This window comes from Triticum urartu, chromosome 3A (assembly GCF_056163025.1).
Source record: "Triticum urartu cultivar PI428250 chromosome 3A, HENAU_Tu73, whole genome shotgun sequence".
Classification (NCBI taxonomy): domain Eukaryota; kingdom Viridiplantae; phylum Streptophyta; class Magnoliopsida; order Poales; family Poaceae; genus Triticum; species Triticum urartu.
The window spans coordinates 703,515,936-703,528,557 of NC_141875.1; the positions used below are offsets into that span (position 1 = coordinate 703,515,936).

The 12,622-nt window shown below is 47.6% G+C and overlaps 1 pseudogene; it reads left to right on the top strand.

Annotated features, from left to right (window-relative positions):
- Window positions 1-10,909: 10,909 nt before the first annotated feature.
- LOC125549325 (NADPH-dependent aldehyde reductase-like protein, chloroplastic pseudogene) lies at window positions 10,910-12,149 on the top strand (annotated as a pseudogene).
- The last annotated feature ends 473 nt before the right edge of the window (window positions 12,150-12,622 follow it).

The following is a 12,622-nucleotide window of genomic DNA, read 5'->3' on the forward strand; positions in this document are numbered from 1 at the left end:
TCAGATTCAACCAAAGTAATTAACTCAGGATTGACACAGAAATCATAATCCTTATCGGAAATACATATAGGAGAAGTAGCAAAAGCAAGGTCATATTTCATTCTAGCATTCAAAGATTTTTCTTTCATCTTAGCTAATAATTTCTTAAGATCATATCTATCATTGCAAGCAAGAAAATATCTAGTAGTTTCTTCATCCATAACATAACCCTCGGGCACAACAGGCAATTCATATCTAGGGGGAGAATCTTCATCATCGCGTTCATCAATATTATTGGTTTCAATAATTTCATTCTCTCTAGCCCTAGCAAGTTGTTCATCAAGAAATTCACCTAGTGGCACAGTATTATGAAGCATAGAAGTAGTTCCATCATAAGTATCATGCAAAGCAGACGTGGCATCATCAATAACATGCGACCTATCAGAATCAATAGCATGTGTAGGTGTCGCAAGTTTACTCAAAACAGAAGGTGAATCAAGTGCAGAGCTAGATGGCAGTTCATTACCTCCCCTCGTAGTTGAGGGAAAAATCTTGGTTCTTTGATCTTTCAAGTTCTTCATAGTGATCAACAGATATAAATCCCAAGTGACTCAAAGAATAGAGCTATGCTTCCCGGCAACGGCGCCAGAGAATAGTCTTGATAACCCACAAGTATAGGGGATCGCAACAGTTTTCGAGGGTAAAGTATTCAACCCAAATTTATTGATTCGACACAAGGGGAGCCAAAGAATATTCTCAAGTATTAGCAGCTGGGTTGTCAATTCAACCACACCTGGAAAACTTAATACCTGCAGCAAATTATTTAGTAGCAAATTAATATGATAGCAACGGTAACGATGGCAAAAGTAACGGTAGCAGTTTTGTAGTGATTGTAACAGTGGCAACGGAAACGTAACTAAGCAGAGATCAATATGTGAAAAGCTCGTAGGCAATGGAGCAGTGATGGATAATTATGTCGGATGCGATCAATCATGCAACAGTTATAACATAGGGTGACATAGAACTAGCTCCAGTTCATCAATGTAATGTAGGCATGTATTCCGAATATAGTCATACGTGCTTATGGAAAAGAACTTACATGACATCTTTTGTCCTACCCTCCCGTGGCAGCGGGGTCCTATTGGAAACTAAGGGATATTAAGGCCTCCTTTTAATAGAGTACCGGACCAAAGCATTAACACTTAGTGAATACATGAACTCCTCAAACTATGGTCATCACTGGTAAGTATCCCGATTATTGTCACTTCGGGGTTAACGGATCATAACACATAATAGGTGACTATAAACTTGCAAGATAGGATCAAGAACTCACATATATTCATGGAAAGATAATAGGTTTAGATCTGAAATCATGGCACTCGGGCCCTAGTGACAAGCATTAAGCATAGCAAAGTCATAGCAACATCAATCTCATAACATAATGGATACTAGGGATCAAACCCTAACAAAACTAACTCAATTGCATGATAAATCTCATCCAACCCATCACCGTACAGCAAGCCTACGATGGAATTACTCACGCACGGCGGTGAGCATCATGAAATTGGTGATGGAGGAAGGTTGATGATGACGATGGCGACGGATTCCCCTCTCCGGAGCCCCAAACGGACTCCAGATCAGCCCTCCCAAGAGAGTTTAGGGCTTAGCGGCGGCTCCGTATCGTAAAACGCGATGAATCCTTCTCCCCCGTTTTTTTCTCCCCGAACGTGAATATATGGAGTCAGGATGGACGTCGGTGGAGCACCAGGGGGGCCACTAGGCATGGGAGGCACGCCCCCCACCCTCATGGACAGGGTGTGCGCCTCCTGGCCTTGATTCTTTCGCCAGTATTTTTTATATATTCCAAAAATATTCTCCGTTGATTTTCAGGTCATTCCGAGAACTTTTGTTTCTGCACAAAAATAACACCATGGCAATTCTGCTGAAAACAGCGTCAGTCCGGGTTAGTTCCATTCAAATCATGCAAGTTAGAGTCCAAAACAAGGGCAAAAGTGTTTGGAAAAGCAGATACATTGGAGACGTATCACTCCTCTTGAAGTAGCCCCAGATACAGATTAATATTATTTCCTGGTTATTTTGGCCCTTGAATCAGCATGCTCATGTGAATGTACTTCGACTGCATGCATTTCCATGGGGGGAGGTTGTACATCCATACAAACACGGGCCATGTGCTATCGTTGGTGTTCTGGTTGCCAAACGGATTCATACCATTGGTACACGCGCCGAGCACAATGTTCCTTGCATCACATTCGAAATACCGATAGAAGCCGTTCAACGCTCTCCACTGGCTTCCATCCTTGATGTGTCTCAGCTTCAGACCATCTGCATCATCGGGCTTCTTCCTCTCCGCGTGCCAGCGCATGAGCTTTGCTTCCTTGGGATCTACGAAATACCGCTGGAGATGGGGAGTGATCGGTAAGTACAATACAACTTTCTGGGGACATTTCTTCCCGGCCTTCTTGTATCGAGAAGCATTGCACACCGGACAACTTATTTTTCCGCATGCTCCTTCTGATAAATTATGCAATTGTTGATGCATGGTTGGTATCTAACATGCGGCAGATTAAGAGGGCACACGGTCTTCTTGGCCTCGTCCACACTAGGACATAGATTCCCCGCGGGAAGAACATCCTTTAGGTACTTGAGATGCTCATCAAGGCTAGTGTCAGTCCATTTGTTTTTAGCCTTCGTCTTCAGGAGTTGGAGCATGAAACTCAAGCGGGTCATCTCAGGATTGCAACCATCATACAATGAAGTGTTCGAGTCTACCACGAGTTGCTGCAGCTTAGCCTCCTCTCTAGAAGCAGCTCTCTCAGTACTCGTCTCCTTGCGAAGCAATGCTTGAACATGAGGGTCCCGTGAACTTAGTACCGATGAACTCTGCGGCGTGGAGTCCACGTTCTCTCCGCCACCATGTCCGGCCCCTTCTCCTCCACCATGTTCGGCCTCTTCCCTGACGGCATTATCGATCATCTCTTCGTCTTGCCCCGTGTCATCATTGCCTGCCCCGTCAGCGTCCTCAACATCATCATCCTCATCTTCAATTATCCACCGAGTATAGCCATCCATGAAACCAGTCATGAGCAGGTGCGCTACGACACGACCATCGTCATGGGGGTCGAGCCAAACTATTCCTTTGCATCTTCGACACGGACATAAAACCTCTGTCAAGTTATTTTCTTTCATGTCCCGCACCACCGACCGCAACCACCTGTCCACCATCGTTCCACTGACCATCATGAACGCCTGCGCGATAATAATAATAAACAAATTGATTATAAAAATACGTGCATGCATCAAAGTCATACAAAAATTCGGCATGACCTTCCCTAAAAATAGGACATATACATCTAGAGAGTTTGCCCGGAATTCGCCGAAACGGAAATAAATCGACATTTCGGCAAAACATAGGCAACTCACAAGCATAATTCGGTGTCAACTCATGCCACACACACAATTTCAATCATATCGCCCAATTATCATATCGCACACACATACACATATTTCCATTCTTGCAAAAGTATGAATTTTTAATCACACCTATCTCGAGATCAAGCACACGGTGGAGATGATGATGTAGTAGGGAGATCAAAAGTGGACAAAGCTTTTCTTGACAAAGCTAGATCTAGTTAGGGGGCACATAGGTCACTTCACTAAATGCTACATCTACCTAGCTAGCTAATTTGGAAGGAGACAACTTCAACTAGTGGAGGGGAAGGAAAAACAGAAAGGAGATGCATTAATGGAGGTGGTGTAGTTAGCTAGGAGTAATAAAGAGAGCGAAAGGTAGGTAGAAGAGGGAGAGTAATGGGGGAGAAGTATTGAGGAAGAAGCAAAGTGGGGGGGAGGTGGGGGGTAGGGGAAAGTGAGGAAGAGAGGAGATGGGGAGATGGGGAGGGGGAGGGGAGGGAAAAGGTGGCACTGCGTCTTAGCAGTAGCGTGGGTGGTTAAGCGCGCTACTGCTAAGTGAGGCCCGTCATGTGGCCAGTTTCAAAATTAGCAGTAGCGACAAGAAAAAAAGCGCGCTACTGCTATTACTTTAGTAGTAGCACGGGTCGTAGAAGGGCGCTGCTGCTAAATCTAGGTTGGTGGGTAATGTCAGTCGCTTTTAGTAGCAACGCGGTTCGGCTAGGCCGCACTACTGCTAACTAACTAGCACTGGACGTGTTTTGAACACGCGCTACTGAAAGTTAGCAGTAGCGTCTTTTTTTGTATTGCGTTGCTGCTAAAATTTTGTGTATAAGGTTTTCTCTAATAGTGATGGATGGCAAGTAAGATATGGCTCTCGTGGCCTTCTACCCCCCACGCTGGCCGTCTCGGTGTTGACGGCGATGGTTAGGCAGAGAGACTGCGCCAACCAGGGCGAGGGTGCTCTAGCTTTGCGGCGTCGCTCAGTTGGACCTCACTGTCGACAACTTCAGCAGCTTCAAGCCGTCGCTGGAGGTATGGAGGCTCTTTGTCCCCTCAGTAGTTGACTCATGGGTTTATTTCATATTGTTTGTTATAATCAGTTACACTTATTTATATTATGCAACTTTAGGGGTAGTCCTGTGTATGTAAAGCTAACCCTTTGCTATAATTTTGGTTCTCTGCAATGTGCAATTAAGTAGCGCCCGTGCACAATTTCAGTATATGTGTTCAATATCCATCCTTGTTCATACTCATGATTTAATATGCATAATATTAAAACCTCCTTCTAGTTTCACCTAGAGTTGCAATTTCGGTATTGTGCTAACGAAATTTGTCTTCACCTTTTCTTTATTATCTTGCCTAGTCACATTTCATTGTATCTTTCTAGCCATCCCGATGACCTTTGTTGAAGTGTGGCGACGTGTACAATGCAAATTTTAGGTGAGGGAGGCGCTGATGATGATTTACCTCGCATGTCCAGCAGAGCTGGCCAAACGGGCTGGCCCGGCACGGCCCGACCTGGCCCATACTAATAATGCCAGACATGGCACAACCCACGGGGGCATGTTTAGTTTTTTTAGAAACAACGCGCTTTATTTCATATCTCAATGTTTATAGGAATACAAAGATGATCCGGTGGATCGATGAGCCACACATGACAGCCAAAATCTAAAATAGTTGCCATTCTAGCTAATCTATGTGCCTCACCATTACTTGCACGTTGTTCATGGACGAACTCACAACTCTGAAACTGTTGCTTCCTGTCGTTGATTTCCTGCAAGATCATGCAATAATCGCCGAGATGCACCGAGCTCCTTAGGTCGTTTATGACTCTCAGACAGTCAGATGCAATGCGTACTTTGTTCACAACCAAATCCTCGGCTAATGCGAGAGCCTCCCTGCAAGCATATGCTTCCAAAGTCACCGGTTCAGTCACACCTTGGAACACCACAGCAGAAGCACCCAAAAACAGCCCGGCTGCGCCCCATCTACATTCATCTTGACCTCTCCCTCTGCCGGTGGGATCCAAGTTGCATTGTGTCCTGGAACTGATCTCTTGTGGGTCTAGCACCTTGTTTCTTTGCCGCAATATCCTGGAACTCCTGCAGATATCTAATGATGAACTGATGCGTGGACAGCGGGCTTTGTAGTTCGTGCTCATGGATCGCTCTCCGCCTAGCCCACCATATCGCCCATAGGGTGACCAATACCGAGATGAACTGCTCCTTGTTGAGTGTGTTGCATAAATTGAACAGCCGCAATTTGGGATTGGTTGTCTCATCGCCATAAACTGAAAGTAGAGAATCGTCATCATGCAATGCCCAAACGCTTTTGGACATGTTACAGTCCAATAACGCATGTCGCCACGAGTCCACTGCCGCTTGAAAGATTGAACACAGCTCTCCATCTGTCATATGCCTCGGGGGCACGTTTAGTAAGCTGGCCGTGTCGTGCTGACCCGTGTGTTGCGCCTCCAGGCCCAGACACGGCGTAATTAGTAAACGGGCTGGCACGTTGGCCTATTTAACATGCTGGGCTGCATATATAATTCCAAAAAGTATTAAAAAAAACCTCAAAAGTATAAAAAAATAAACAGGCCATACCGTGCCTCCCCGCGTGCCCAGCATACAGGCCCAGACACAGCCTCAGGCGTGCCATGTGCTGGGCACGGCACGTTTAGCCCGTGCCATGCCTGGTCCATGACGGACCGTGCCGGTGTGCTTGCGGGCCGGCCAGTTTGGCCAGCTTTGATGTCCAGCAGCGCGCTGGGTTCGTCCACCTCATGGGCAGCGCTGGCGGAGCCTGCAATTCTCGACGACTTGCGGTGCAAATGAACATCCTCTCTTGATCTGCTTCGCGAAGGAATCAACCTTAGCTAATGGCAGCAGCACCACGTGGCACGGGCAGTGGTGTTTTGATGGTTTCACTTTCACCTCCGTGGTTCCAAGGGCAAATTAACACGCAGCCAGCCGACACCCCAATTGCTGTAGACACTGCTAGTCCGTCCTCAACTACAGTTGCTTGCTGCATGTGTAAATACAAGACAAGACCGTCAGATTCTGCTCATCCCTCCATGCAGATTGGTCTCGCAAAAATGGGGGCAGTGGAACCGTGATTGATTGATGCAATGGCTGTTCTAACACAAATAGTCACTCACTCACTCACAAGTTTCGATGGGCTCCAAGGGAAGGGAACGCACAAGATGGGAAGACTGAAAGCAGCATACAAGTACTCAGATATAGTGGGCACTCAAGAAGGGCTAGTGCATTGAGAAACGGGAAGAAAATCAAGAGACTAATGATTAAAAGAAAGACTTTCGTCTCATTTTATAAATAGAGCAACATACAGAGGTAGAGCATACACAATCCTGTCCGGGATTCCAGCTATCCAAGAGAAGCTACAAATGGCTAAGCAGGAAATAAATAAATAAACAATGATGAAACAAAGCTAAGCTAGGACAAGTTGATTTCTGCATGTGCTGCCAATCTGTGACATGGGTTTTGATTCGTCCTCAATTTATTATGTGCGGTACACTGCGGACCAGCTTTTACTCCACTGTGTCAGGTCTGACATGATGATACAAAGAATTGAACTGCTCTTGTTTAATGTGTCAACTACCACGAGGGCAGCAATCAGTATGTACAGCAAATGAACAAGATATGTAGCTTGTCATTTCCGATCTGTTTAGAGCATATGCAACGGTGAGAGCATCTCCATTCGTTCGACCCCCAAACACACCGGGGATTGTGGTACTTCGGCCGGCGTTTTTTGGACCCTGTGGGCGATCTAGTTCCCAGTCATACGCCCTCAGATTCGGCCTCAAGACGCGTAAATTCAAACATGCCATTTCCCGCTACACAAAAAGATGTCACAAGTTCGACGTTCAACGCACAAAGTTCGGTGATCACCATGCCACAGTTCGGTGATCAATCATACTCGAAAGTTCGGCGTTCAAAAGGAAGGACGTGTAGGCAATGCATCGTGCTACTCCGGCATCGGACTGATAGGAGTCGGCATGCTCGGGCTGGTCGGCGTCGGCGCGGCTTCTGTGCTGGGCGTCGTGGAGGCATCCTCACTCGGGCTTGGCGGTGGCGCGGGGGTCGGCGTGGAAGTTGGCGCGGCCCTCGACGTTGGCGCCACTTTCCGAGTAAGCGGCGATCTCCTCGACGATCCCATGACATTTGTTGCATGCCGTTTGGATGAGCGCCCAATGGTTCGCCATGACCTTCGAGCCACGCTTCATGTGGATGGTGGTGAAGTAGGGGCCGACCAACTTGCGCTCGTCGAACTCCGACTTGATACGCTCCCAGTAAGTGTCGGCGCTCTGGTTTGTGCCGGTGATCGGGTCGAGGCAGATGGTCTTCCATGCTTTGGCGAGGCACTTGTCTTCTTTGGACGTCCACTTGACACGCGGCTCGCCGGTCCTGGCCCCCCGCTTCTTCTTTTTCCCTTTCCTCACCGGCGCAGGAGCCGGCTCCTCCTCCTCTTCCTCCTCCTCCTCCTCGTCCTCCTCACCGTAGTCGAGCTCGTTGTCCATGTCACCGGCGAGGTCCATTGTATCGTCTTGCGCCTGGAACCGGGGGGAGGCAATCAGTATGTACAACAAATGAACAAGATATGTAGCTTGTCATTTCTGATTTGTTTAGGGCATATCCACATGAACACCCGTAAATTTTCTTCGTCCACTGACACATATATTCAAAACATCTGGCTAAACATTTGGCTAAATGAACCTACTAAAAGCATTAAGCAAGCACTAAACAAGGCTACTAAGCACACCATCATGGTGGAAGCCAACCTTCCGCCAAATCTAAGCCAGGCTAACAAGCATGCCATCCAATGGCGGAAGCCCGCCAAATGAAATGAGCACCTTCCAGTCAAATAACTGGCTAATTTGTTTAATAAAAATATTAATTAGCACCTTCCACCAAATGAATTATACTATTCAGTACTACCTTCCGCCAAAATGCTAGCTATCCGCTGTAATTAGCACATTGCATTTCGCTAAATACTAGTCATTATAGGCAGACGCAGAGTAGAAACGGTATGTGGCGGCTTTTTGTTGGTCATGCAGGTGTCCGGACTCCCGCAAAACTCTCCTACGTTTGTCTCAGATTTGCCGGAAAAGGTACGTTCGGACCGCTTGACAGACCGATGTAGGATCGCATTGGATGGCAAAGTGTGTCTAGACACCATGGTCCGGATACTTGCGGAGGTTTGAGGGTCTGTTTTGGAGATGCCCTTAGGTGGGAAGAGAGATTGAGAATCATAGAGAGAGGTCTTTGTCGCTAAATAGGTTGATGGGATAATTCAAAATTGTGGCAACATTAATCATCATGTCACAACCATAATTTCCTAGCCTCGTTATATAAAACATCATAACACTTCATGTTAAAACTTAAAGTATTGCTCGAGAAACTTCGTATGACATGACCGATCTGGATCCGCTAATTAACATACATAAAGAAAGTTAGAGAACCTAAAGTATCCTGACTTGCCTTCTTTCAATCCATGCCTTCTTTCAATCCATATGATAAAGCTAAAATGACTTAAATTGATTTACAAATTAAAGATCTATTGTGTACATTTAGATAGTTACATACAAACAAATTGATGTTGAAATAAAATTAATTATAGACCATGTATATGTACAGTAAAAATACCAACAGTAAACAACCTGCTAACAGTCCCTAACTTTTCTTCTTCATTTTACACTAGGCTTGCAGTGCAGCATCGTGAGTTTCCTTCTCTAAGAGCATCTCCAACAGACGCGCTATATAACCGTCGCGCTGAAAAATTAGTGGTTTTTACGCGCGCTACCGCTCCGGGCGCTCCAGCGGAGGCGCAAAAACCGCGCGTGCGGCATAACTAGTTTAGCACGCAGACCGAAACGTCATCGCGTGCCATTTATTTGTTGCGCCCGCTCCCGCGCGCTGGACACTCGCATGGCATGGCCAATTCCATGGCCCAAAAAAGGGTTCCACTATAATCCTTCAAGTAGTGGCCGATCAAGAGACTTGGATTTGGCATGCTTTTTTTGGAATGTCTGTATCTTTGAATGACATCAACGTTGTTAATCGGTCACCACTGATGAATAAGATTGCAAATGATTAACTGCCACTAGTGCAGTTTGTAGCAAATGGCCGTACATACAACTATGGCTACTATCTTGCAGATGGCATCTATCCAAAGTGGCAAACATTTGTGAAGCCGTTGAAAAAACCGAAAGGTAAGAAAAATCTTGATTTCCACAATGCTCAGACGGTGGCTAGACAAGATGTGAAGAGAGCTTTTGAGATTTTGCAAGCCCAATTTGCTACTGTGAGAGGACAGGCTAGATTTTGGGATCAAAAGATGTTTTGGTACATCATGCATGCTTGTGTGATCATGCGCAACATGATCATCGAGAATAAGCGTGGCCAAGATTTAGACTACTCTCACTATGATCTCTTGGGACATCCCATGCGAGTGCGGCGGAGGGCTGCCAGGGTGGCCCGTTTTGTTGCTTCCTATCATGCCATTCGACGTGCCGAAACGCATGATGATCTTCAGAAGGATCTCATCAAGGAGTGGTGGGCATGAAATGTCCGACAAAAAGCATCATGATTTGTGCGTTTGATGTTGTAATGTTGAACTATTTGTTGTAGTGAAAGATAAACTATTTGTTTGAGTTGTAATAACGGAATTGAACTATTTATTGTTGATTTATTTTGTTTGCGGTTGATCTTCTTGGTTGTGTTTGGAGTGCATATGTTATTTGTGCGAGAGCGCGCGTGCAGTATTTTTGCAGCGCCCGCTGGAGCTACTCGCGCGCGCTAAACTTTACAACGGCCGCTAGAGTCAGTGCTTCGTGCCGCGTAAAAACAGACGATCAACGCGCTGCAAACGCTTTTTTAGCACACCACGCGTTGGGTGGCTGTTGAGGATGCTCTAAGTTAGAGGATCCGGTTCCGACATCTTCATCATCTAAGTTGGATGACATTTTCTTATGTCAAAGTCGGTTCAGTTTCAATTTACCAACATTACAACTTGTACTTTTCACTAAGTTGCACTTCCTTCGTTTACATTTATGTAAGCAGTTTTGCATATTTTAATACGGACTACATATGACTGAAACGGGTGAACAAATGCACTAAAACAAGAAGTCTATATACATTCAATTCAGAAGAAAAAAAAGAGGTTAGAACATCTTATATTTATGAACGGAGGGACACTATTTTGCATGTAATTTGTACTTTTCATCAATGGAAGTTGTACTCTAGAAATCAGTCTATACGTAAATATAGACTGTAAACCTAGAACTCTACAGTAGATTTGCTAGTCCATACTAAATTTGGGACATATACCCACCCTCATAAATCTCTGCGCTCTCCGCATGGGCACAGCATTGCACCAGCAGTACGTCCTCTGTAATTCAATTCGCTATATGATTGTGCTTGCCCCACTCTATTTTTTTCTACTTTTGTAGAGCGATCTCCACCTTATATACGTGGCGCTGCCTCCTGCAACAAACACACGCATGCACTCCCTGTCCTTCGTCTTGCTCAGCTCACGCTCGCCCACTGTGAGACGCGCGCAGGGATGGCCGAGACCAACGGCAACGGCAACGGCAATGGCGCCGCGAGCGGCGTGACCGCGCCGCTGATGCTCCACGGGCGCGTGGCGATCGTGACGGGCGGCGCCGGCGGCATCGGGTCGGCCGTGTCGAAGCACCTGGCGGCCCTGGGCGCGCGCGTGGCCGTGGCCTACGTCGGGGACCCGGCGCCGGCCAAGCAGCTCGTGTCCGGCATCAACGCGGCGCACGGCGACGGCCATGCCATCGCGGTGGAGGCGGACGTGTCGGACGCGGCGCAGGTGCGGGCGCTGTTCGACGCGGCGGCGGCGGCGTTCGGCGGGGAGCTGCACGTGCTCGTCACGACGGCGGCGGTGCTGGACTACTCGTACCCGGCGCTGGCGGAGACGAGCGAGGCGACGTACGACGCCGCGTTCGGCGTCAACGCGCGGGGCACCTTCCTGTGCCTCCGGGAGGCGGCCAACCGGCTGGCGCGCGACGGGCGGGGCCGCATCGTCACCTTCTCGTCGTCGGGGGTCGGGTCGCTGCGGCCGGGGTACGCGGCGTACGCGGCCAGCAAGGCGGCGGTGGAGACGATGACGAGGATCCTGGCCAAGGAGCTGCGGGGCACGGGGATCACCGCCAACGCCGTGGCGCCGGGGTCCACGGCCACCCCGATGTTCTACAACGGGAAGACGGAGGAGGAGGCCGAGCGGTACATCGCCGAGGCGCCGCTGGGGCGGCTCGGCCAGCCGGAGGACATCGCGCCGCTCGTCGGCTTCCTCGCCAGCGACGCCGGCGGGTGGGTTAACGCCCAGGTGCTGCGCTGCAACGGCGGCACCATCTAGACAGTCTCCCTCCCTCGCTCGTCCTTGGCGAAATGAGCTAGTCGTATCTGCTTCCGTCAGCGTGTTCTCTGCATGATCAAGGAGTTTGTGTTCATCGTTTTTGATATAGCTTACCACTCATGCGGAGTGGTAAGGAGTTTCTGTGTTCGAGTGACAAACATTTGTGTTCCTATGCTATGCATGGGTGTGTGTGCTCCGTATTTGGTCTGTACTCAGTAGTGATCTAAATGCTCTTATATTTCTTTATGGAGGGAGTATTTGTTTTCGGTACAATCCCTTTCCATATATTGTCTCCAGGATTTACATTGTTTTTACATGAAGTCTCATGGATTTACATACTATTCATTTCCCTTGGGTGGGGGTACGAGAATATTGATGTCCAAAGGCGCTTTGCTAGAAAACCAAACACAAATCGCCCATGCCCAAGTACTTCGAGTCCAACACTGCTTTGACCCATTTCTGCGCAAATTCGCTTCAAACCCAAAACCCTGATCTGCAAATAGCTTGACCATTCAGACCTACATTTGAGCTCATTTAGTTGCAGATGGTCAAGCTTGGTCCTGGTCGACATTAGCCAATTGCCCATTGGCCACCGACACAATGCACCGACATAAATGTGAGATCCACCATTCATTTAGGCTATCAGTTACAACCGAGCAGTGATATTAAGCACACCTCTCCAAAATCAAGGAGCAGGTAACTTGCAGCATGTTTCAAACCTGCTGCATGCTGTACTTTTAGCTTTCAGCAAGCTATGCATGCTGCTATTCAAATGGGTTGTCAAAAGGTGATGTTTGAAACAGATTGCATG